The sequence below is a fragment of the Nannobrachium achirus genome (genome assembly GCF_963921795.1).
Source record: "Nannobrachium achirus genome assembly, chromosome: 6".
In the NCBI taxonomy this organism is placed as follows: Eukaryota; Metazoa; Chordata; class Actinopteri; order Myctophiformes; family Myctophidae; genus Nannobrachium; species Nannobrachium achirus.
Window position 1 is genome coordinate 35,842,507 of NC_137815.1, and position 10,947 is coordinate 35,853,453.

Sequence of the window (10,947 nt, forward strand, 5' to 3'; positions counted from 1 at the left end):
ATGCCCCTTAATACAAAGCTGTTTTCACTCAGTGATTGGCACTTAATTCATTTAGAGTTGACGGGGTAGAATTGTGCTAGTTTTTCTGCTGAAGATATTAGCCAATGCATTTCAATGGGCATGGAGCGGTTTGTTGCCCTTCACAGCTTTTTGCACAAAGAAAGAAAGAAAAAAACGCTCCATTCCCATTGAAAACCATTGGCAGAATCCCCCCTCATATTTTCCAAGCTTGAAAGGTGGCTGGTGACTTTGAATATTCTTTGTTTTCACCCACTTGTGTTGTAATATTCTACCGACTCGTCTGCCAGTGAGGAGCCCCCACCAGGAGGACGTAAAGCCTTTGTCCTACTCATCCCGCCCAACAACACTCCGTGCCTGCTGACAGGTGCCAGCCTAGGATGACGAGAAGTGATAACATATCACCCTCACCACCAGGCCCCTTCTATAACGACTGGAGATGCTGGGGATTGAACCCAGGACCTCATACATGCAAAGCATGCGCTCTACCACTGAGCTACATCCCCACAGAAGTTGGGCATTAGAAAACGCAATTGGTCGGTTCTCTCGTTATATAGAAGTTAGGGAAAATGAAAAATACACAGATATTTTCTCACAATTGTCAAAAACCTTTCCTCTTCAATACTGTCAATTCTCTTTTCCACTGCTAGATGGTGGTGAAGTGTGCAGGATTACCGATGACTTAATTTCTCTCAAAGCCCTAGAAGCGCCTGTGTTTCCTGCTGGGTGCAGTGGCGTGTGCCTGTAATCCAAGCTACTGGGAGGCTGAGGCTGGCGGATCGTTTGAGCTCAGGGGTTCTGAGCTGCAGTGCACTATGTCGAACGGGTGTCCGCACTAAGTTCGGTATCGATATGGAGCTCCTGGGGGAGCCCGGGACCACCAGGTCGCCTAAGGAGGGGTGAACCGGCCCAGGTCGGAAACGGAGCAGGTCAAAGCCCCCGTGCCGCTCAGTAGTGGGTTCGCGCCTGTGAATAGACACTGCAGTGCAGCCTGAGCAATACAGCGAGACCCAGTCTTTTATGCCCCTTAATACAAAGCTGTTTTCACTCAGTGATTGGCACTTAATGCATTCAGAGTTGATTGAGAAGAATTGTGCTAGTTTTTCTGCTGAAAATATTAGCCGATGCATTTCAATGGGAATGGAGCGGTTTGTTGCCCATCACAGCTTTTTGCACAAAAAAAGAAAGAAAAACGATCCATTCCCATTGAAAGTTGGCTGGTGACTTAAAATATTATTTCTTTTACCCGCTTTTCTCCCCGATTTAGTCATTATTATGCCAATGAATTAATTTGTGTGTTGTCATGTTCTACTGACTCGTCTGCCAGTGAGGAGACCCCACGAGGGGGACGTAAAGCCTTTGTCCAACTCATCCCACCAACAACACTCTGTGCCTGCTGACAGGTGCCACCCTAAGGTAACGAGTAGTGACATCACAACCCCCCCCACCACCAGGCCCCGACTATAACGACTGGAGATGCTGGGGATTGAACCCAGGACCTCGTACATGCGAAGCACGCGCTCTACCACTGAGCTACATCCCCCACGGATGCAATGCATTAGGAAAACACGATTGATTGGTTCTCTCGTTATGTAGAAGTTAGGGAAAATGAGAAATACACACACATTTTCTCACAATTTGTCAAAAACCTTTCCTCTTCAATACTGGCAATTCTCTTTTCCACTGCTAGATGGTGGCGAAGTGTACAGAATTACAGATGACGTAATTTCTCTCAAAGTTATAAGCCCTAGAAGCGCCTGTGTTTCCTGCCGGGTGCAGTGGCGTGTGCCTGTAATCCAAGCTACTGGGAGGCTGAGGCTGGCGGATCGTTTGAGCTCAGGGGTTCTGAGCTGCAGCGGACTATGTCGATCGGGTGTCCGCACTAAGTTCGGTATCGATATGGAGCTCCTGAGGGAGCCCGGGACCACCAGGTCGCCTAAGGAGGGGTGAACCGGCCCAGGTCGGAAACGGAGCAGGTCAAAGCCCCCGTGCCGCTCAGTAGTGGGTTTGCGCCTGTGAATAGACACTGCAGTGCAGCCTGAGCAATACAGCGAGACCCAGTCTTTTATGCCCCTTAATACAAAGCTGTTTTCACTCAGTGATTGGCACTTAATTCATTTAGAGTTGACGGGGTAGAATTGTGCTAGTTTTTCTGCTGAAGATATTAGCCAATGCATTTCAATGGGCATGGAGCGGTTTGTTGCCCTTCACAGCTTTTTGCACAAAGAAAGAAAGAAAAAAACGCTCCATTCCCATTGAAAACCATTGGCAGAATCCCCCCTCATATTTTCCAAGCTTGAAAGGTGGCTGGTGACTTTGAATATTCTTTGTTTTCACCCACTTGTGTTGTAATATTCTACCGACTCGTCTGCCAGTGAGGAGCCCCCACCAGGAGGACGTAAAGCCTTTGTCCTACTCATCCCGCCCAACAACACTCCGTGCCTGCTGACAGGTGCCAGCCTAGGATGACGAGAAGTGATAACATATCACCCTCACCACCAGGCCCCTTCTATAACGACTGGAGATGCTGGGGATTGAACCCAGGACCTCATACATGCAAAGCATGCGCTCTACCACTGAGCTACATCCCCACAGAAGTTGGGCATTAGAAAACGCAATTGGTCGGTTCTCTCGTTATATAGAAGTTAGGGAAAATGAAAAATACACAGATATTTTCTCACAATTGTCAAAAACCTTTCCTCTTCAATACTGTCAATTCTCTTTTCCACTGCTAGATGGTGGTGAAGTGTGCAGGATTACCGATGACTTAATTTCTCTCAAAGCCCTAGAAGCGCCTGTGTTTCCTGCTGGGTGCAGTGGCGTGTGCCTGTAATCCAAGCTACTGGGAGGCTGAGGCTGGCGGATCGTTTGAGCTCAGGGGTTCTGAGCTGCAGTGCACTATGTCGAACGGGTGTCCGCACTAAGTTCGGTATCGATATGGAGCTCCTGGGGGAGCCCGGGACCACCAGGTCGCCTAAGGAGGGGTGAACCGGCCCAGGTCGGAAACGGAGCAGGTCAAAGCCCCCGTGCCGCTCAGTAGTGGGTTCGCGCCTGTGAATAGACACTGCAGTGCAGCCTGAGCAATACAGCGAGACCCAGTCTTTTATGCCCCTTAATACAAAGCTGTTTTCACTCAGTGATTGGCACTTAATGCATTCAGAGTTGATTGAGAAGAATTGTGCTAGTTTTTCTGCTGAAAATATTAGCCGATGCATTTCAATGGGAATGGAGCGGTTTGTTGCCCATCACAGCTTTTTGCACAAAAAAAGAAAGAAAAACGATCCATTCCCATTGAAAGTTGGCTGGTGACTTAAAATATTATTTCTTTTACCCGCTTTTCTCCCCGATTTAGTCATTATTATGCCAATGAATTAATTTGTGTGTTGTCATGTTCTACTGACTCGTCTGCCAGTGAGGAGACCCCACGAGGGGGACGTAAAGCCTTTGTCCAACTCATCCCACCAACAACACTCTGTGCCTGCTGACAGGTGCCACCCTAAGGTAACGAGTAGTGACATCACAACCCCCCCCACCACCAGGCCCCGACTATAACGACTGGAGATGCTGGGGATTGAACCCAGGACCTCGTACATGCGAAGCACGCGCTCTACCACTGAGCTACATCCCCCACGGATGCAATGCATTAGGAAAACACGATTGATTGGTTCTCTCGTTATGTAGAAGTTAGGGAAAATGAGAAATACACACACATTTTCTCACAATTTGTCAAAAACCTTTCCTCTTCAATACTGGCAATTCTCTTTTCCACTGCTAGATGGTGGCGAAGTGTACAGAATTACAGATGACGTAATTTCTCTCAAAGTTATAAGCCCTAGAAGCGCCTGTGTTTCCTGCCGGGTGCAGTGGCGTGTGCCTGTAATCCAAGCTACTGGGAGGCTGAGGCTGGCGGATCGTTTGAGCTCAGGGGTTCTGAGCTGCAGCGGACTATGTCGATCGGGTGTCCGCACTAAGTTCGGTATCGATATGGAGCTCCTGAGGGAGCCCGGGACCACCAGGTCGCCTAAGGAGGGGTGAACCGGCCCAGGTCGGAAACGGAGCAGGTCAAAGCCCCCGTGCCGCTCAGTAGTGGGTTTGCGCCTGTGAATAGACACTGCAGTGCAGCCTGAGCAATACAGCGAGACCCAGTCTTTTATGCCCCTTAATACAAAGCTGTTTTCACTCAGTGATTGGCACTTAATTCATTTAGAGTTGACGGGGTAGAATTGTGCTAGTTTTTCTGCTGAAGATATTAGCCAATGCATTTCAATGGGCATGGAGCGGTTTGTTGCCCTTCACAGCTTTTTGCACAAAGAAAGAAAGAAAAAAACGCTCCATTCCCATTGAAAACCATTGGCAGAATCCCCCTTATATTTTCCAAGCTTGAAAGGTGGCTGGTGACTTTGAATATTCTTTGTTTTCACCCACTTGTGTTGTAATATTCTACCGACTCGTCTGCCAGTGAGGAGCCCCCACCAGGAGGACGTAAAGCCTTTGTCCTACTCATCCCGCCCAACAACACTCCGTGCCTGCTGACAGGTGCCAGCCTAGGATGACGAGAAGTGATAACATATCACCCTCACCACCAGGCCCCTTCTATAACGACTGGAGATGCTGGGGATTGAACCCAGGACCTCATACATGCAAAGCATGCGCTCTACCACTGAGCTACATCCCCACAGAAGTTGGGCATTAGAAAACGCAATTGGTCGGTTCTCTCGTTATATAGAAGTTAGGGAAAATGAAAAATACACAGATATTTTCTCACAATTGTCAAAAACCTTTCCTCTTCAATACTGTCAATTCTCTTTTCCACTGCTAGATGGTGGTGAAGTGTGCAGGATTACCGATGACTTAATTTCTCTCAAAGCCCTAGAAGCGCCTGTGTTTCCTGCTGGGTGCAGTGGCGTGTGCCTGTAATCCAAGCTACTGGGAGGCTGAGGCTGGCGGATCGTTTGAGCTCAGGGGTTCTGAGCTGCAGTGCACTATGTCGAACGGGTGTCCGCACTAAGTTCGGTATCGATATGGAGCTCCTGGGGGAGCCCGGGACCACCAGGTCGCCTAAGGAGGGGTGAACCGGCCCAGGTCGGAAACGGAGCAGGTCAAAGCCCCCGTGCCGCTCAGTAGTGGGTTTGCGCCTGTGAATAGACACTGCAGTGCAGCCTGAGCAATACAGCGAGACCCAGTCTTTTATGCCCCTTAATACAAAGCTGTTTTCACTCAGTGATTGGCACTTAATTCATTTAGAGTTGACGGGGTAGAATTGTGCTAGTTTTTCTGCTGAAGATATTAGCCAATGCATTTCAATGGGCATGGAGCGGTTTGTTGCCCTTCACAGCTTTTTGCACAAAGAAAGAAAGAAAAAAACGCTCCATTCCCATTGAAAACCATTGGCAGAATCCCCCCTCATATTTTCCAAGCTTGAAAGGTGGCTGGTGACTTTGAATATTCTTTGTTTTCACCCACTTGTGTTGTAATATTCTACCAACTCGTCTGCCAGTGAGGAGCCCCCACCAGGAGGACGTAAAGCCTTTGTCCTACTCATCCCGCCCAACAACACTCCGTGCCTGCTGACAGCTTAGGATGACGAGAAGTGATAACATATCACCCTCACCACCAGGCCCCTTCTATAACGACTGGAGATGCTGGGGATTGAACCCAGGCCCTCATACATGCAAAGCATGCGCTCTACCACTGAGCTACATCCCCACAGAAGTTGGGCATTAGAAAACGCAATTGGTCGGTTCTCTCGTTATATAGAAGTTAGGGAAAATGAAAAATACACAGATATTTTCTCACAATTGTCAAAAACCTTTCCTCTTCAATACTGTCAATTCTCTTTTCCACTGCTAGATGGTGGTGAAGTGTGCAGGATTACCGATGACTTAATTTCTCTCAAAGCCCTAGAAGCGCCTGTGTTTCCTGCTGGGTGCAGTGGCGTGTGCCTGTAATCCAAGCTACTGGGAGGCTGAGGCTGGCGGATCGTTTGAGCTCAGGGGTTCTGAGCTGCAGTGCACTATGTCGAACGGGTGTCCGCACTAAGTTCGGTATCGATATGGAGCTCCTGGGGGAGCCCGGGACCACCAGGTCGCCTAAGGAGGGGTGAACCGGCCCAGGTCGGAAACGGAGCAGGTCAAAGCCCCCGTGCCGCTCAGTAGTGGGTTCGCGCCTGTGAATAGACACTGCAGTGCAGCCTGAGCAATACAGCGAGACCCAGTCTTTTATGCCCCTTAATACAAAGCTGTTTTCACTCAGTGATTGGCACTTAATGCATTCAGAGTTGATTGAGAAGAATTGTGCTAGTTTTTCTGCTGAAAATATTAGCCGATGCATTTCAATGGGAATGGAGCGGTTTGTTGCCCATCACAGCTTTTTGCACAAAAAAAGAAAGAAAAACGATCCATTCCCATTGAAAGTTGGCTGGTGACTTAAAATATTATTTCTTTTACCCGCTTTTCTCCCCGATTTAGTCATTATTATGCCAATGAATTAATTTGTGTGTTGTCATGTTCTACTGACTCGTCTGCCAGTGAGGAGACCCCACGAGGGGGACGTAAAGCCTTTGTCCAACTCATCCCACCAACAACACTCTGTGCCTGCTGACAGGTGCCACCCTAAGGTAACGAGTAGTGACATCACAACCCCCCCCACCACCAGGCCCCGACTATAACGACTGGAGATGCTGGGGATTGAACCCAGGACCTCGTACATGCGAAGCACGCGCTCTACCACTGAGCTACATCCCCCACGGATGCAATGCATTAGGAAAACACGATTGATTGGTTCTCTCGTTATGTAGAAGTTAGGGAAAATGAGAAATACACACACATTTTCTCACAATTTGTCAAAAACCTTTCCTCTTCAATACTGGCAATTCTCTTTTCCACTGCTAGATGGTGGCGAAGTGTACAGAATTACAGATGACGTAATTTCTCTCAAAGTTATAAGCCCTAGAAGCGCCTGTGTTTCCTGCCGGGTGCAGTGGCGTGTGCCTGTAATCCAAGCTACTGGGAGGCTGAGGCTGGCGGATCGTTTGAGCTCAGGGGTTCTGAGCTGCAGCGGACTATGTCGATCGGGTGTCCGCACTAAGTTCGGTATCGATATGGAGCTCCTGAGGGAGCCCGGGACCACCAGGTCGCCTAAGGAGGGGTGAACCGGCCCAGGTCGGAAACGGAGCAGGTCAAAGCCCCCGTGCCGCTCAGTAGTGGGTTTGCGCCTGTGAATAGACACTGCAGTGCAGCCTGAGCAATACAGCGAGACCCAGTCTTTTATGCCCCTTAATACAAAGCTGTTTTCACTCAGTGATTGGCACTTAATTCATTTAGAGTTGACGGGGTAGAATTGTGCTAGTTTTTCTGCTGAAGATATTAGCCAATGCATTTCAATGGGCATGGAGCGGTTTGTTGCCCTTCACAGCTTTTTGCACAAAGAAAGAAAGAAAAAAACGCTCCATTCCCATTGAAAACCATTGGCAGAATCCCCCCTCATATTTTCCAAGCTTGAAAGGTGGCTGGTGACTTTGAATATTCTTTGTTTTCACCCACTTGTGTTGTAATATTCTACCGACTCGTCTGCCAGTGAGGAGCCCCCACCAGGAGGACGTAAAGCCTTTGTCCTACTCATCCCGCCCAACAACACTCCGTGCCTGCTGACAGGTGCCAGCCTAGGATGACGAGAAGTGATAACATATCACCCTCACCACCAGGCCCCTTCTATAACGACTGGAGATGCTGGGGATTGAACCCAGGACCTCATACATGCAAAGCATGCGCTCTACCACTGAGCTACATCCCCACAGAAGTTGGGCATTAGAAAACGCAATTGGTCGGTTCTCTCGTTATATAGAAGTTAGGGAAAATGAAAAATACACAGATATTTTCTCACAATTGTCAAAAACCTTTCCTCTTCAATACTGTCAATTCTCTTTTCCACTGCTAGATGGTGGTGAAGTGTGCAGGATTACCGATGACTTAATTTCTCTCAAAGCCCTAGAAGCGCCTGTGTTTCCTGCTGGGTGCAGTGGCGTGTGCCTGTAATCCAAGCTACTGGGAGGCTGAGGCTGGCGGATCGTTTGAGCTCAGGGGTTCTGAGCTGCAGTGCACTATGTCGAACGGGTGTCCGCACTAAGTTCGGTATCGATATGGAGCTCCTGGGGGAGCCCGGGACCACCAGGTCGCCTAAGGAGGGGTGAACCGGCCCAGGTCGGAAACGGAGCAGGTCAAAGCCCCCGTGCCGCTCAGTAGTGGGTTCGCGCCTGTGAATAGACACTGCAGTGCAGCCTGAGCAATACAGCGAGACCCAGTCTTTTATGCCCCTTAATACAAAGCTGTTTTCACTCAGTGATTGGCACTTAATGCATTCAGAGTTGATTGAGAAGAATTGTGCTAGTTTTTCTGCTGAAAATATTAGCCGATGCATTTCAATGGGAATGGAGCGGTTTGTTGCCCATCACAGCTTTTTGCACAAAAAAAGAAAGAAAAACGATCCATTCCCATTGAAAGTTGGCTGGTGACTTAAAATATTATTTCTTTTACCCGCTTTTCTCCCCGATTTAGTCATTATTATGCCAATGAATTAATTTGTGTGTTGTCATGTTCTACTGACTCGTCTGCCAGTGAGGAGACCCCACGAGGGGGACGTAAAGCCTTTGTCCAACTCATCCCACCAACAACACTCTGTGCCTGCTGACAGGTGCCACCCTAAGGTAACGAGTAGTGACATCACAACCCCCCCCACCACCAGGCCCCGACTATAACGACTGGAGATGCTGGGGATTGAACCCAGGACCTCATACATGCGAAGCACGCGCTCTACCACTGAGCTACATCCCCCACGGATGCAATGCATTAGGAAAACACGATTGATTGGTTCTCTCGTTATGTAGAAGTTAGGGAAAATGAGAAATACACACACATTTTCTCACAATTGTCAAAAACCTTTCCTCTTCAATACTGGCAATTCTCTTTTCCACTGCTAGATGGTGGCGAAGTGTACAGAATTACAGATGACGTAATTTCTCTCAAAGTTATAAGCCCTAGAAGCGCCTGTGTTTCCTGCCGGGTGCAGTGGCGTGTGCCTGTAATCCAAGCTACTGGGCGGCTGAGGCTGGCGGATCGTTTGAGCTCAGGGGTTCTGAGCTGCAGCGGACTATGTCGATCGGGTGTCCGCACTAAGTTCGGTATCGATATGGAGCTCCTGAGGGGGCCCGGGACCACCAGGTCACCTAAGGAGGGGTGAACCGGCCCAGGTCGGAAACGGAGCAGGTCAAAGCCCCCGTGCCGCTCAGTAGTGGGTTTGCGCCTGTGAATAGACACTGCAGTGCAGCCTGAGCAATACAGCGAGACCCAGTCTTTTATGCCCCTTAATACAAAGCTGTTTTCACTCAGTGATTGGCACTTAATTCATTTAGAGTTGACGGGGTAGAATTGTGCTAGTTTTTCTGCTGAAGATATTAGCCAATGCATTTCAATGGGCATGGAGCGGTTTGTTGCCCTTCACAGCTTTTTGCACAAAGAAAGAAAGAAAAAAACGCTCCATTCCCATTGAAAACCATTGGCAGAATCCCCCCTCATATTTTCCAAGCTTGAAAGGTGGCTGGTGACTTTGAATATTCTTTGTTTTCACCCACTTGTGTTGTAATATTCTACCGACTCGTCTGCCAGTGAGGAGCCCCCACCAGGAGGACGTAAAGCCTTTGTCCTACTCATCCCGCCCAACAACACTCCGTGCCTGCTGACAGGTGCCAGCCTAGGATGACGAGAAGTGATAACATATCACCCTCACCACCAGGCCCCTTCTATAACGACTGGAGATGCTGGGGATTGAACCCAGGACCTCATACATGCAAAGCATGAGCTCTACCACTGAGCTACATCCCCACAGAAGTTGGGCATTAGAAAACGCAATTGGTCGGTTCTCTCGTTATATAGAAGTTAGGGAAAATGAAAAATACACAGATATTTTCTCACAATTGTCAAAAACCTTTCCTCTTCAATACTGTCAATTCTCTTTTCCACTGCTAGATGGTGGTGAAGTGTGCAGGATTACCGATGACTTAATTTCTCTCAAAGCCCTAGAAGCGCCTGTGTTTCCTGCTGGGTGCAGTGGCGTGTGCCTGTAATCCAAGCTACTGGGAGGCTGAGGCTGGCGGATCGTTTGAGCTCAGGGGTTCTGAGCTGCAGTGCACTATGTCGAACGGGTGTCCGCACTAAGTTCGGTATCGATATGGAGCTCCTGGGGGAGCCCGGGACCACCAGGTCGCCTAAGGAGGGGTGAACCGGCCCAGGTCGGAAACGGAGCAGGTCAAAGCCCCCGTGCCGCTCAGTAGTGGGTTCGCGCCTGTGAATAGACACTGCAGTGCAGCCTGAGCAATACAGCGAGACCCAGTCTTTTATGCCCCTTAATACAAAGCTGTTTTCACTCAGTGATTGGCACTTAATGCATTCAGAGTTGATTGAGAAGAATTGTGCTAGTTTTTCTGCTGAAAATATTAGCCGATGCATTTCAATGGGAATGGAGCGGTTTGTTGCCCATCACAGCTTTTTGCACAAAAAAAGAAAGAAAAACGATCCATTCCCATTGAAAGTTGGCTGGTGACTTAAAATATTATTTCTTTTACCCGCTTTTCTCCCCGATTTAGTCATTATTATGCCAATGAATTAATTTGTGTGTTGTCATGTTCTACTGACTCGTCTGCCAGTGAGGAGACCCCACGAGGGGGACGTAAAGCCTTTGTCCAACTCATCCCACCAACAACACTCTGTGCCTGCTGACAGGTGCCACCCTAAGGTAACGAGTAGTGACATCACAACCCCCCCCACCACCAGGCCCCGACTATAACGACTGGAGATGCTGGGGATTGAACCCAGGACCTCATACATGCGAAGCACGCGCTCTACCACTGAGCTACATCCCCCACGGATGCAATGCATT